Here is a 13,521-nt window from a genome sequence, read left to right on the forward strand (position 1 = left end):
AAAACTAAAGCACCAGACTTTGGATTCTTTATAAATTTGGGTTTCTTTTCTGTTTTCTATAGCAATGTTTATTCCATTAGAAAAATAATGTCAGGAAACATTTCCAAGCACTCTATTGTCTACACTTAAAGTGTAAGAAAAGTCCCTGGCTGGGTTTTGGCCAGGCCCAACTAGGACTCTCCCAAATAATTTGTTGGTGCCATTCAGGGATTAGCTCCAACCAGGACCCCATTCTGTATAGGTACATGGCCATCTTGTTCTGGAGGCTAAGAGGGTTAAATAGAATGGACAGGGATCACCTGTAACCAGTAGCTGTAATCCCCCAACACAGTCCTAGGCTTGTTCAATTTTCTAGTACAGATGTAGAAAATGCAAACTTACTTCTACACCATATATATTTGGAAACAGTTGAAGCAAGCAAGGGGAAAAAAGAGTATGTTTAACCTAATCCAGGATATAGGGGGATGACAGAAATCACATTAACACAGACTCTTAATTCCTTGCTGAATATCTTCTGTTGGCTCTACGCAGTAGTAGCACAAGAAAAATAACATTCATGATGGGCCAGTGTGGATCCCTGGAGTCTCAGTAGAGACTGCTGAGAGGCAAAGCTGTAAATATGTCATGATAGACTGAAAAGAAAGAGGTACCACTCTAGGGGAGAATTCAGTGCATAAGCATTGGCTAACACTCCCTAACCTGAGTGACAGTCTGTGAGACAGGCTGATCATTGCCTTTGGGCTTCCGTTCTACTTGTAATTAATGTATTATTCTTATTGTTTTTTAAAGCTTCCTCTTACCCATTACTCCAACAGCACAGTTTCCATGGCCAAGCTTATTTACAAATCACAATCACATGAAGAATGCCAGTTACTGCTTCAGACACAATGGGAAGCTGTTACTCTGCTGCTGTTACAGAAACACTGATAAGAATGATCAGGTTACCATTCATTTATTAACTTCTTAGTCAAAGGTTTAACTAGGTTTATAATCCAAGAGAGAGAGCTGCTGCCACAGTAGCATTCATGTGCAAAGTCATTTACCATCAAATTCTGGTGGTAATGATTTGGTTTTCTTGCTCTTGTCCTGAGGGACTGCTATTAATGACCAAAGCCAAGGTGACAACTGACTGCTTTGGTAGCCCAAGCAGGAAGATTTGTATGAACATGGAGAGTTAACCGAATTCCAGCCTCTTTTGGGTTGTTCATTCATATCAGGATGTGAGTCTCGTATTGCACATATCTCATAGGGATGTCATTCTCCAGGTTTATCAAGATGGCACTCTCATTTAGTTCTGTAATCAATGTGACAGTTACCTGTTCACTAAAGTAACTTCCTGGAAAAACAGTGTGAAAATCACGTGCGTTAATCAGTGATTTATGGCTTTTTAATGTAATCAAATGCAGCTGAAAATGTTGATATAGAAGAACTTAGGCCAAGTCGTGGCTATAACCTTATCTCAGAACTGCCTAAGAGCACTGCATGCTCCTCTGTCCTTTTCGTAATTAGGCAGAAATTTGTTCCGTTTCCTGAAACGTTTGCTGTTCCTCTTGTTAGCGGTGCCAGAACTTGAAGGTCATTGAAGAAATGAGCCATTGGGAGTCTAATGTAAGTGCACCATCAGTGCACTCTGCTGTTGTCATTCCCAGGCTTTGCTTAGTCTTAGCATGAAGTATCTAGTTTCTTTTCAGAAATGGCTGGTCCTGACACATAGTGTAGATTGCACAGCCTATCTTTTATAGGAGTTGCCTTGAACTCTGTTTCATCTTCTAAAATACATGTAGCTCATCCCTAGCTGTGTCCCCTTCTCAGGCAGGAGACACTGGCAGCAAGAAGTAGCTGGTGGAGTTCCTGCCAGCAAGTTTTTCATTTTATTTGGCTGCTGTAGGGTTTTTTGATACACTACCATGATTTTTTTTCTTGTCTGTGAATTCATGTGAAAATGAGTTATGAAGTTGAGGCCTGGCCTGCATTAGGAAGTTGTTTTAAATTAATTTGCTTTAAATTAATTTTCTCTACAGTCAAATGGGGCCTGTGGGTGTTTGGAAAGGCCAGCTATCAAACAGTTTCCTATTATCATACACCGTGGGAAGGAGTTCTCATTTCATACCCCTGCTCCAGAGAGGTTCGCCCTTCAGGACAATAGGGTGGTAAGTTTTCTGGCAAATAAGCAAATACATCATGGCAAACTTGAAAACTCATCTTCTTTTCTGTCCTTTCAGTTCATTTTGTTTTACCCTCAAGACCCACAGTTTCTGTGCCATGAGATACACTAGCATATATATCTCCAAAATGTCCTCTCCTGATATTTATTAGCCCTTTCAAACCAAACACACACCATACAAAAGTTACTGTGCTTAGTCCTTCAGCTAACAGACTGTCTAGCTAGGTAAAGATAAGCTGCTGTCTGAAGACTCCAATCTTCAGCCCGTAAGCGTACCTGGGCATACAGAACTACAGCCCACAGCAACTTTTTGCATTTTGCAGTGTATGAGCGTATGTGAAAAGGAGATTGTGACTTTGTGTGACCTTTATAAGGAGTTGGCACAAGGTTTTGTAGTTTACTTTGGGCTATATTTTGCTGGCTTTTGCACATATGGAATAGCATCTTCGTCTGCAATAATCTCACCTATATAATGGTGTCAGAATCTGGCCTACCAGCTGGAGTGAGCTATTTCACACTGTATCTGGTATTGTTTCCTTTTCATCTGTTGAGATAGAGTGCTTTGCTGTGTATCCTGATATCCCATGGCTCTCTTTTTGGAGCTATGTTCACACATCTTGATTCCATCTGTACTCTTGAAGAGGCCCGTTAGGTGGAAGATGTATCTGTCAAACACATGTAGATTCTGGACAGCAACCCTTTACGGGTCATGCCTTGAAACATTACTAATTTGATTTCAAAGGGAGCTATTACAAAATGTCTTTTGTGTTGTTAGGCCTCAGGAGAAGGACCTCAGTTGGACACAGTGAAATGCTGCATTCGCAATAGCCATGGAGCCCCTTGTTGGAACAGATACAAGAATCAGTCATGTCTTTGTCTTGGAGCTCGGCACCTCTTCTGGAGGAATCCCCTGATGTGAGAGGGAGACGGCTGAATGTGTGTTAAAAGGTCCAGGGGACAGAAACTTAGTGATCCACAGCATTCATCTGATGCTGTCCAAAGTTGTCGAGCAACCTCAGGAAATGAGTGGAAATTTGATTCTTGTTTGGCTATCTTGGGTCCTGAAAGTGGGATGGTGGGTGCAAGAGGGTTGACGTACACATCTGTGCACTCTGTGGCAGTGCTTTGAAGCTCTGTGTTGTAGCCTGTGGTTTTTTTTATGATGCAGTCATGTGCATTTTTAAGATCAAGAATTGGACACCTGTGCGCTTAAAGTTAAGCATGACCGTGACTCATTCAGCTGTCACTCTTACGGATGTAGTGTGAGAACCATATGGATGGGAAGAAGTAACCTAGACCCAAGATGCAAGTTCAGGGATTGCAAGACAGGAGGCCAAACACCGAAACAGCATCTGACAAAAGTGAGTAATTGGTCAATGCTTCCACTTCTATTTGGTCAGATTTTCAACATAAATTAATCCATTTTCTCAAAGTAGCGGATCTTACCCCACGGTTACTTCAATATTTGCAGTTAGCTACAGTTGTTCATAGGCTGCACAATCTCTAAGCGCATTAGAGCCATAGTAGTAGCCTGACTGGCATTCATAAACAGGCAGCACTTGGGACTTAGTAATACCCTAACTCAGTGCAAAAGCGTGCCAAAATAAAGGTCATTTTAATTTCATGTTATGTCACGCAGTTTTGAAGTGACATGTGTTTAACGAGTTTTCTCCAGTAAATGAACGATAGCAAGTATTACACTAATAGGCTTTGATGATATGCCCACAAAAAGAAAAAAAAAAGGCAAAATCTTTCCAAAAACATTAAACTGACATTTTACCAGAGGAAAAAAAAATAACAGAACAAAGATTCAAACTTCTGCCCCCAAGCTTCCATAATGACAAAAATTAGGCTTTTTGGCCCTTTCGAGATGACAGTTTGCAGAAGTTTCACAGTAATTTATTTATAGTGTGCCCATCATGAAAGACATTGAGGCTGATCCCCTGATATGGTTAGGAGAGTGTGAAGGGAGCAAGTTGAGCTTGTCACAAAAACTGTCTCTATCGCAAACCTCATGACAGGATCATTAAAGGAGTGAAAAACTGTTCCCTAAGCGTATGGACCCCATGATTATGCAGAGAAAGGTGTGGAGTAGTTTCTGTTTTCTCATATAGCAATGCCTGCTTGTCTTGCCACCTGGCCCAGTATGCAAGCTGATTGTTCCCTGTCATCTTTCTGTCTGGCTATGGACTCAAACAGGCACAAACACAGGAGGAAGAACATCAGGAGGAACTTTTCTTCAGCGTGAGTGCACCGAGCACTGGCACAGGTTGCCCAGAGAAGCTGTGGAGTTTCCCTCCTTGGAGATATTCAGGAAACATCTGGACATGGTCCTGGGCAATCTGCTCTAGATGTTCCTGCTGGAGAAAGGGCGTTGGGCCAGATGCCTCCAGAGGTCCCACCAACCTCAGCCACTCTGTGACCCTGTGGCTCTGTGACTCCTTGTTCAGGCATCTTGTCCTTCAGTGGCTTAAAGACATGGCACAAAATGTGTTACCCTGTCTTGTTCTTGAGAAAGTTGCTTTTGGTGTCAAAAAGCATGGTACACTTAAAAATAATATAAAAAAAATTATTAGTTCCTTCAGTGCAGGTTAGGAAGGAAGATTGTTTTGATTCCTGGTGGTATAGCTTTTGAATGTGGAGGAGGGAAAATAGCACTGAGACCTCTTTTTCAAGCAGGATGTGTGAAGACCTTAGGAGGCTAGGTAAACACTGCTAATTGGCTAGGTAGTGCACACTTTTCAACAATTCGCAACAAAGCCTTTGCTGTCAGGTTTTACAAAAATTGGTTGTTAATATCCTGTGTAATGCTTAACACTCAGAGGATGAACTGTCATTTGTGCATTTGAACTCTCATTTTTTGGTCACTACTCCCATTGAAGTCGAACTTCTGGTAAACTGGGAACTGTGAATTAAGTAAAAAAAAGTATGCAAAGTGAAGTATCCACCCCCTGCACCTCCTGTTCACCCCCAGTAAACAACAAGAATAGGAAGAAATCAGGATTGGTTTCCTGGCACAATTTGGCTTAGGCTTCAATCCTCAAATTAGACAGCCCGTCATTCCAATTAATTTCCTTTGGAGGTGCGTTTTCTGAATTTTCACTGCTGGTGTTCTACAGCACTTGATCTTAGGTCCACAAACTGCAAAAAGGATGCTGTGTTGTGTACTGAACCTTTCTATGTTGTTTAGATGATCAATTACTTTTTGGGTCAATGGCTGTATGAGATTATTTGACAGAGGACAGCTAAGTCCATATAAATAATAACAATCATTTAAAAATTAGAATTAGATGCTGTACTGTCTTAAAAAATATGATGATATTTAGTAATACAGCCGTTCAGTACAACTCTAAATTATTCTTACAACCAGTTTTACACTGTTTAAATGCCACTCGATAATCATGCCAAATATAATGTGACATGCATGTTTTTCAAGTACATGTGCATGAGCATTTGCATGAGCTTCCATGGTTACAATACTTGGCTTATAAACTATTTTAACAAATTTTGAAGTGTTTCTAGTCATATCAAATTCAATGCTAGAAGATAAACAAAATGGTTTCAGAAATATTTATGATGCTGTGCTTGCTATTAAACATAGTTGAATGCATTCATAGTAATAGGAACCTGAAGTTATCTTTTGAATGCATATGTCATGCAACTGCAAAATCTCATAGGACCACAGAATACTGTGTCTTTGCTACTCTTTGACTGATACAATGCCCCACGAAGTCAGCAGAAATTCTCTTCTGAGCTGAGATAGCAGGATAACACTGCTCTTCTGTTCCTTTGTCATAGATTTCTGTAGAACTGCACATGCATCATGTCACTGCTTTTAATTGGCTCTGTTATCTGTCAGAGTAAGTTATTCTTCAGATCCCTCTTGCATCCTTGGTACGCGCGGTTGTCACGGTGCCTTTGCACTGGGTGCTGTGGGTGATCAGCCCCCGACACTGCAATGCGTGCGCGAGGAAGGGGTGCTGGGACGCGGGGAACTGTGGAAGGGCCGGTGCCGAGGATGTCAGAGCCAGGAACCAGCCTGGTGTTAGGGGCCTGGGAGAAGGAACCCCCTGGGACTGCAGCTGTGCTCCAGGACTGAAGACAGGCTGGATTGCAGATGTATAGCAATGCTGAAAGGCTGGCTGTGCTGTCAGAGCATGATGTCTCTTGTTTCACAGGAGAATTGTGTGCAATCTTGCGGCCTTTCATGTCTTGCATTTTATCCTGAGACCCATCTCCCTTTGAAAAGACATTAGAAGGGGGTCTAGCATGTCTGTAGGTAGGGCTTTATTTTTCTAATAGAAGAATTTTCAGACATTGCATGCAAATTGTTGGAAAGAGGGGGCACACATAAACTTGGAGCATGTGAAATGTGAGAGAAATGTGTTCTGTAAATGATGTGTTTATTTGAATGAGTGATCATGCTCAAACAATGCATCTTAATTGTTTTTTTTTCTTTAGAATTATCTTGCAGTCCAAGAAAAAAATGATATAAACTCCACAAATACAGTCTCCAAACTTTATTGTTGTAGTGTAAGATTTTAGATGAGATTATATGCAGACAATTGTTGGAAAAATCAAAGATACTGCTCCCATAATAACCATGGCTTTGCCAAGACTGAATTTGCACTGCATTCTCAGAGATCCTATGTCTATACAAATGAGGTACAAGACCAACGATAGGGAATTCTTTTACATAGTTGCCTATCAATCATTGATGAAAAAAGTATAAATTTTCTCTGAAGTTACTTTTGACTGATGCTGTTATATAGATCTACTATGAAGTTGGCATTTTATTTTAGAACTTAATAATTATTTTTTTAGGACTCCAACACTTTCTGGCTTGCATAAAATCTCTACTGTCCTCTGGGTGAATCCTTTCTTCATTAGAGTTTCTTTTGAATTTCAAGATGCTCTATGCTGCCCCTGACACAAATGTGCATCTCCTAGTGGAACTTCCTATGCTGGTCAGATAAAAGGCAGTACACAGTCTTTTTAGACTGATCTACGTCTAATAATGAGAATAATTGTGGCGTTAATATGCATATCTTAGAAAGCAATTCAGGTGGTATTGAAGTGCTGGAGGTGTTTTTGTTATACAGACACCGTTTCAGTACATTGTAAGAAGAAAAGGCTCTACTTAGTATTCAAGGAGGGATGAACAGATTGAAAGTTATGTTTGGGATGGGCTCTTGTCACTACTGAAAATATCTGTGGAGTCTCCAGGGAGTCTATTCAACTCTGCCACTTCTATGTTAAAAGGAAACAGCGTCAATTGTACTGAAGAACTTGGATGAGTTTCAGAAAGCCACTTCAGTGCAACTTACTGTTTTATCAGTTTTAAAGAGTGTTATACCCTTTTCAGACAGGATAGGATATGAAAAGTAAATAAACCATTCCTGTATCCAGGATGAAGAAAAACAGTGGATGAGGAGGATCATGGAAAAACATACTGTAAATGTAGGTTTTACTGCAAGTAATGGCACAAGAGCTGCTGCGTTGGCACTGTGGACCTGCTTGGCGGAGTGCAAAGTAGCTGTAAAAGTCTGCACAGAGTGACCAAGTTTCACGGTCTTTGCACAGATTTAAATAGCCAATAAGTGAAACATCAGTGAGTCAGACCCAGGTATGGGTTATCTGCAAATACTCAGTAGACTGTTCGAGATGCAGGAGGTTTCCTTGCCCACTCTAAACAAGATCTGCTGCCCACTCAACAGCTGCTTCTTGTAATTGTTCCACCTTTTTTTTGGCCAAAATATTTTTCCTTGTGTCTGAAAGAGCACCTTTAAGATTAATTTAGAAAAATAATTTTGAAGATGTCTTATTTGCCCTTGACAGAAAAATTCTCTGTTGGGGGACTGTGTCAAAATGGAAGCTGGGGTTCAGGCTTGGTCATGCTGCTCCTACCATTACTTTGCATGGCTACACAGTAGCTTGAATTAATCACAGAAAGTAAATTGAAGCTGTTAGTTCATTTAATTGTCAGTTCTGTGTCTGTGCACTAAGTCAGTCAATGATTTTTTCTGAAGTGACTTCTACTGCATCACAGAGCTGCTCACACGGCCATTTGGATGTGTATTGATGGTGCTAATGGAGTCACTGAGCCAAGCTCTCATCTAGCAATGTCATAGCTCTCCAGATATTGATCACAATGGCGTTTTGTTCTACAGCAGTGTCCTGAAAGCCCAGGCAGTATCAGAATCCAATGTACTAGTTAGTTGACAGAATAACATAGCCCCAGGCCTGAAGAGGCTACATGCAACTTGAAAGAAGACAATAAAAAGTGAAAGCAATGGTGTTGATGGTGATATAGAATACACAGGTTAGCTCTATAATCATTGAGATTCAGTGACACTTGGAATAACTTCAAAATAATGAACTTAGTAACGATATTTTAAGTATTGAATTTAATTGTCATATTTTAATTTAAAAAGACTTAATAATGAACCTTGCCAGCCATTCTGAACCTAGCCACCACAGATGATTAATTTTTTACGGATTGGGTGACAGAGAAGCTTTGAGTATTTGAAAGAAGGACAGCAGCAATCTTCTAAGTTAGTCTAGGGAAAATTTTCATTTGACCTGAGTGCAGCAATAGTCCTATTAGATCTGAAAGCATCTTGTAGAAAACAGCTGTTAGGTCACTAGTCCACCTCACCCTGAAGATAGGATTTCTCTTAGCTGTATTCTATCTAGAGATGTGTCTTCATGTAATTCTGAAAGCTAACATTAATTTCTCCTTATTTTCCCTCCATCCAGTCTCCTGTGCTGCTGTAAATAATCACTCTGCCTCTTGGATATTTGCAGCCTACCAGTATCTAAGCCTAGACTTACCACTTCTGATGACTGACAACCTCAGCTATATCTGAACTAGTGACCTAGGAGTGAAAAGCTGTGCATTCCGTTACTGAGCCTTTGAGAAATACATTATCCTTCTCTACCTCCTTTGCATTTAAGGAAAATTCTTTTTCTCTATAAGCTCTTTTTCTTCAAAGATTGCTCTCTCTTTGTCAAGTGCTTTCTTTAAAAATGTCTCAAGACCTGTTCCGGGGAGCATACCAATCATTTTCATCAAGGATCAAGAAAGCAGAATAACCTGTGGCATCGAGAGAATTATTCCCGATGTGCAATTAGATAAGATAAGATTGGTGTTACATCTGAGAATAAGTAATTTCTTTTGCAGCAGAAACATTTGATTGTTATTTGCATTGGCAATCACTTCCATCATTCTAAAAATTCTTCTAGAAAACAGGATTTTGTGTATAAACCAAAAAAATCATATTTCTAGAGGGAGGTGAGTGATGATGCATAAATGTTGCATAAATGATCTAGGATGATGATAAGTAGTTTGCAACCACTTGACCCATCCAGAGAAAGGTGTCTAGGGTTTACAGGGGAGAAATAGTAAAGTTGTGTACATATTTTTGCAAAGTGCTGAGATCAATTGTAGGGCCACGAACAAGAATTATTTTTTTCTCAGAATGAAAAAGAAAAGAAAAAGTATCCAACTGAGCACCAGTGGAGGAACACTTAGTTAATGAAGGTGCTAAGCCTATTGAAATGTTGAGAGTAAGTCCCGTTTCCCTCCTGCTTACTGTACTGAAGCAAGACCATTACTGGGAATGTATAGCTCAGCTTTAAAATTTAAAGCTCTTAAGAAAGCAAAATATTTTTTCTCCTTTCCCTTTTTAAAAATAGTTTTCTAAATAGTATTTGCAGAACTCTTTAACAAATGATCTAAAAATGGTACTTTATTAATGTACCTAAGAAATAATAAGTATGTTATGGTACTTGCATAGGATGTTACTTTAACGAGTAAATCTGGCTTTCACAAATCAGGATTACATTGTTAGAATAAGGACTGATAATATGAATAAGTGTTTTCAGGATCATATTGCACCCTATGTTTTACAATTTCTTGAAGTTAATGGTTCCTCCAGCTAGTAGTTTACTGCCAGGAAAGCCATCCATATTGATTATTATTGCATATTAATGGCTCTATCAGGTATTTATTTTGTAAGTTTCTTGGTTGAGTTTTTTTTTTTTTTTTTTTAATAGATTTCTCCCAGGGGTGAACAGGCTGCAGGAGAAGTGGAAATTGCCACTCCTATTTTGCTAGGTCTGGATGTTTCAATGTATTTTCAAAGTATCAGATCTATTACAGAAGCATTTGGTGCTGGCATTTGGATTCCAATAACATAATGGATTGCAAGTCTTTTTGTGATATAAATGTGAACTCAGAAACCAGCTGGCTGGACCATGTCCAAAATACTAACATGTAAGGAATCACAGGGGGCCAACTTTCCAGTAGAGCTGTAGATACTAGTCTTCAGTGCAGTCCATGAAGGAGTCAAAGCTTTGTATGCAAATCAAACTGCACATTTCCAGCTGTTACAGTTGTGTGAGCAAATGTAAATTTAGTGTGCATAAATTTAGAAGTCCTCTTTAAATTGGTTGTGCCAGCATCCAAGAAGTGATCGGATGAGTTTATCAGTGTTCCAGATATAGCATGTAGTTGCTGCAACACATTATAAGCAAAACCATTAACTAAAACATATCTACATTTACTGGAATAATTTTAATTCATGGTAGACACTGGGGCATATTTAATGTCTTTTTGCTTTGTGTAAAGACAACAAAGAATCTTTCAGATTTGCTAATATTTAAATCAAGCTTCAAAGTTAACACAAATGACTCCTTTAATGGAAAAGTAGACTTTACATATTGAACTAAAAATCTTTTTTTTTTTTTTTTTTTTTTTGTTACATGACATACAACATAGACTTCATGTATTCAACCAAAAATCTCTTTTTTTACATAACATACAGCATTTTTTTTTGTTGCAGGTTTATTTTTGAGAAGACCTTATATAAAGACATTGCCTTCAAGAAGAAACATTGGAATTTTAGGGCTATTTGAAACCGGTGTATAAGCATATGTTGTATGTCATGACTATGCTGCCTAACATGCAGTTGGATGAAAAACACTTGAAGTATCTTTGGACCGAACCCACAATAAAGCTCTCCAATACTTCAGTGGACGTAGTGCATGTGAAGCTACTTCAGAATGAAGCCCATAATCCTGGACCTCTTTTCATGGGAGGCTGAATATATGAAGGTACTTACAAAAAACAAATCAGAATGGAAGACTTGCAACAGTCCATGGAGTTATATACTTTGCAGGGTTGCTTTGGGGGCAGCACAAGACTAGACAGCAAGACTTAATTTAGCCTTATGCTAGGATTTGCATAATTGTACTTTGTTGCAGTTAAATCCCAAAGTAAAACTAACTTGTGAATCAAAGAATAATTCCAAAGAGCGAGGAGGTTCATGCATTTTACTGTTTTACTACTTCGTCCAACAACAAGATGAAATATCAGATGGACAGTATTTGCAGAGTTACCGTCTCTTCTCGTGGATCTCTCAAATTTGGATTACAAATCCAAGAAATTGAAACTTGAGGTAACAAATGTTGGCATTAAAAATTGGTATTTGCTTCTCAGTAATTACGAGTCAATTTATAGATGCCTTTTTTTGCTTGGAAGAAAATCTGGTTTTGAACTACTGGAAAATTAAAACAGTTGTTCAGAACATTTGAATTTGCTGAATTCTTTTTTGGAAGCAATTATTGGAATCACTAGTTTTTATACATCAGACACTGTAAGTTCAAAATAGGTTCTAAAAATTAGGCTAGTCATTACCTAGCAAGAACTGTTACAACTGATTATCTTTATGCCCACACTATGAACTTGAGAAGACTACTTTTCATAAAAATGCTTCTATATGAGTTTACAGACAATGAACTCATTAATTCAAGGCTTTCTGCCTTCATTTGGAAGTTAATTTAGATGACAGTAAGGCTTGCGTTTCAAGTGCAGAAGCTCTTCCTGCATAAGTCCACGTATGGACACTTCTAATTTGGGAATCAAAATGTCTTCTTGTTTCACTTAATCTACTTTGAAAATAGAAGTGTTTAGCTTAATCCTTCATTGAACTGGAACAGGTCCACTTATTCCAGTCCACCTGTGAGTTATGTTGGAAAAGGAGTAGCTTTTCTGAATAATGACTATTCATTTCAGAAATGTTTTTCCAGCTACTTTAGGTCTGAGTCTGATCTCAGCTGACACACGTTGCTGCCTTCCAAATCTTAAGTCTAAATTTTGCAACCATCTCATCAAATAACAGACTCCATTTTAAAAGCTTGTAAGGCTGGACTCAAAACGGAACCTAAGCTGTATAGAATATCCGTGACCGACATATAACTTTGATTTTGTGGCTTTTACCAATCTCAGACTATAATTAACTCTTTGTTGGCTGTAGGTATGGTAGCAGCAGTATTCTGTAACAGTAAAAATGGCAGTGATGATGGTCGTTAATTGAACAAATTAAGTCATTTGTTGTTTTGTTACAGGGGAAATCAAGTGCACAAATTCCATCAGTCTCAGTTAAGTGATGCCATAACTTAGAAATGATTCCCTGAATGAGGACTTAAGACTGTCAGCTTGAAGGAGCAAGTCTTGTATCTCCCAGTTTCTGTACTGTGCTTAACCAACTAGAACTGTAATATGACTGAGAAGTAGAGACACAATTGCAAAATATTATATAAGTATCTTTTGGGCACTTCATCTTCGGGCAGTCATAGATTCTGAGATTTAAGTAGAAAATCCTTGGACTTTAGTCACCTGGCTGTGTGTGTGTTAAAGCATTATTTTTGATATATTTCTTTTTAAAGTGAGAATTCAAGGTCCTTATGCAGTCTGTGCAGTGGCTGATGTATGTACCTGGGTTACCCTGAAGGTCAAATATTCAGCGTGTTGGACATTTCAAGCTGCTGTCCTGCTTAAGTTCCAAATCATTAGTCTAGCAAATGGGAACTTAAATATAAGCGTAGTCAATGGGGAGGAAAGAAGTCACTGCATAGTATATCTAGTGATAGAAAATGCTACAGAATTTGAACATAAATTTATAACTCGACGTTCCTTAATTAAAAAAAAGAACACACACACACCATCAAGAATCCCCTCCCCCCTGACAAGCTTGCAAAAACTAGGACTGAATTCCCAGTGGGAATAATGAGCAACAGCAAGAGTGAATGCTGGGAGAAAAGAATGCAATTGTATTAGACTCCATCACAATGGGAGGTAAACCCAAATCATTTATAAAAGGTAAATGCTGGCAGAACACAGGGAGCTCAGAGCACCACACTGCAGGTGTGATTTATGAGGCTGGGGACTGGCTATAAATCAAATCCTTTTGTTTTAAATAGTACTGCTTCAATGCAAGAGATCAGTTTACATGTAGAGGAAATGATGAAAAAAATGCAGTGTATTGCATCCCAAGAATATTAGAGAATCAGAT

General features: G+C 38.9%; 1 long non-coding RNA gene across 1 annotated transcript; it reads left to right on the top strand.

Moving 5' to 3' along the window:
• Nucleotides 1-3,362: 3,362 nt before the first annotated feature.
• On the top strand, nucleotides 3,363-11,353 carry LOC121068468. The gene is made up of 3 exons (XR_005818900.1): nucleotides 3,363-3,525; nucleotides 10,223-10,283; nucleotides 11,011-11,353. It is a non-coding gene; the product is annotated as an uncharacterized LOC121068468 (long non-coding RNA).
• Nucleotides 11,354-13,521: the final 2,168 nt, after the last annotated feature.

Source organism: Cygnus olor, chromosome 3, assembly GCF_009769625.2.
Source record: "Cygnus olor isolate bCygOlo1 chromosome 3, bCygOlo1.pri.v2, whole genome shotgun sequence".
Classification (NCBI taxonomy): domain Eukaryota; kingdom Metazoa; phylum Chordata; class Aves; order Anseriformes; family Anatidae; genus Cygnus; species Cygnus olor.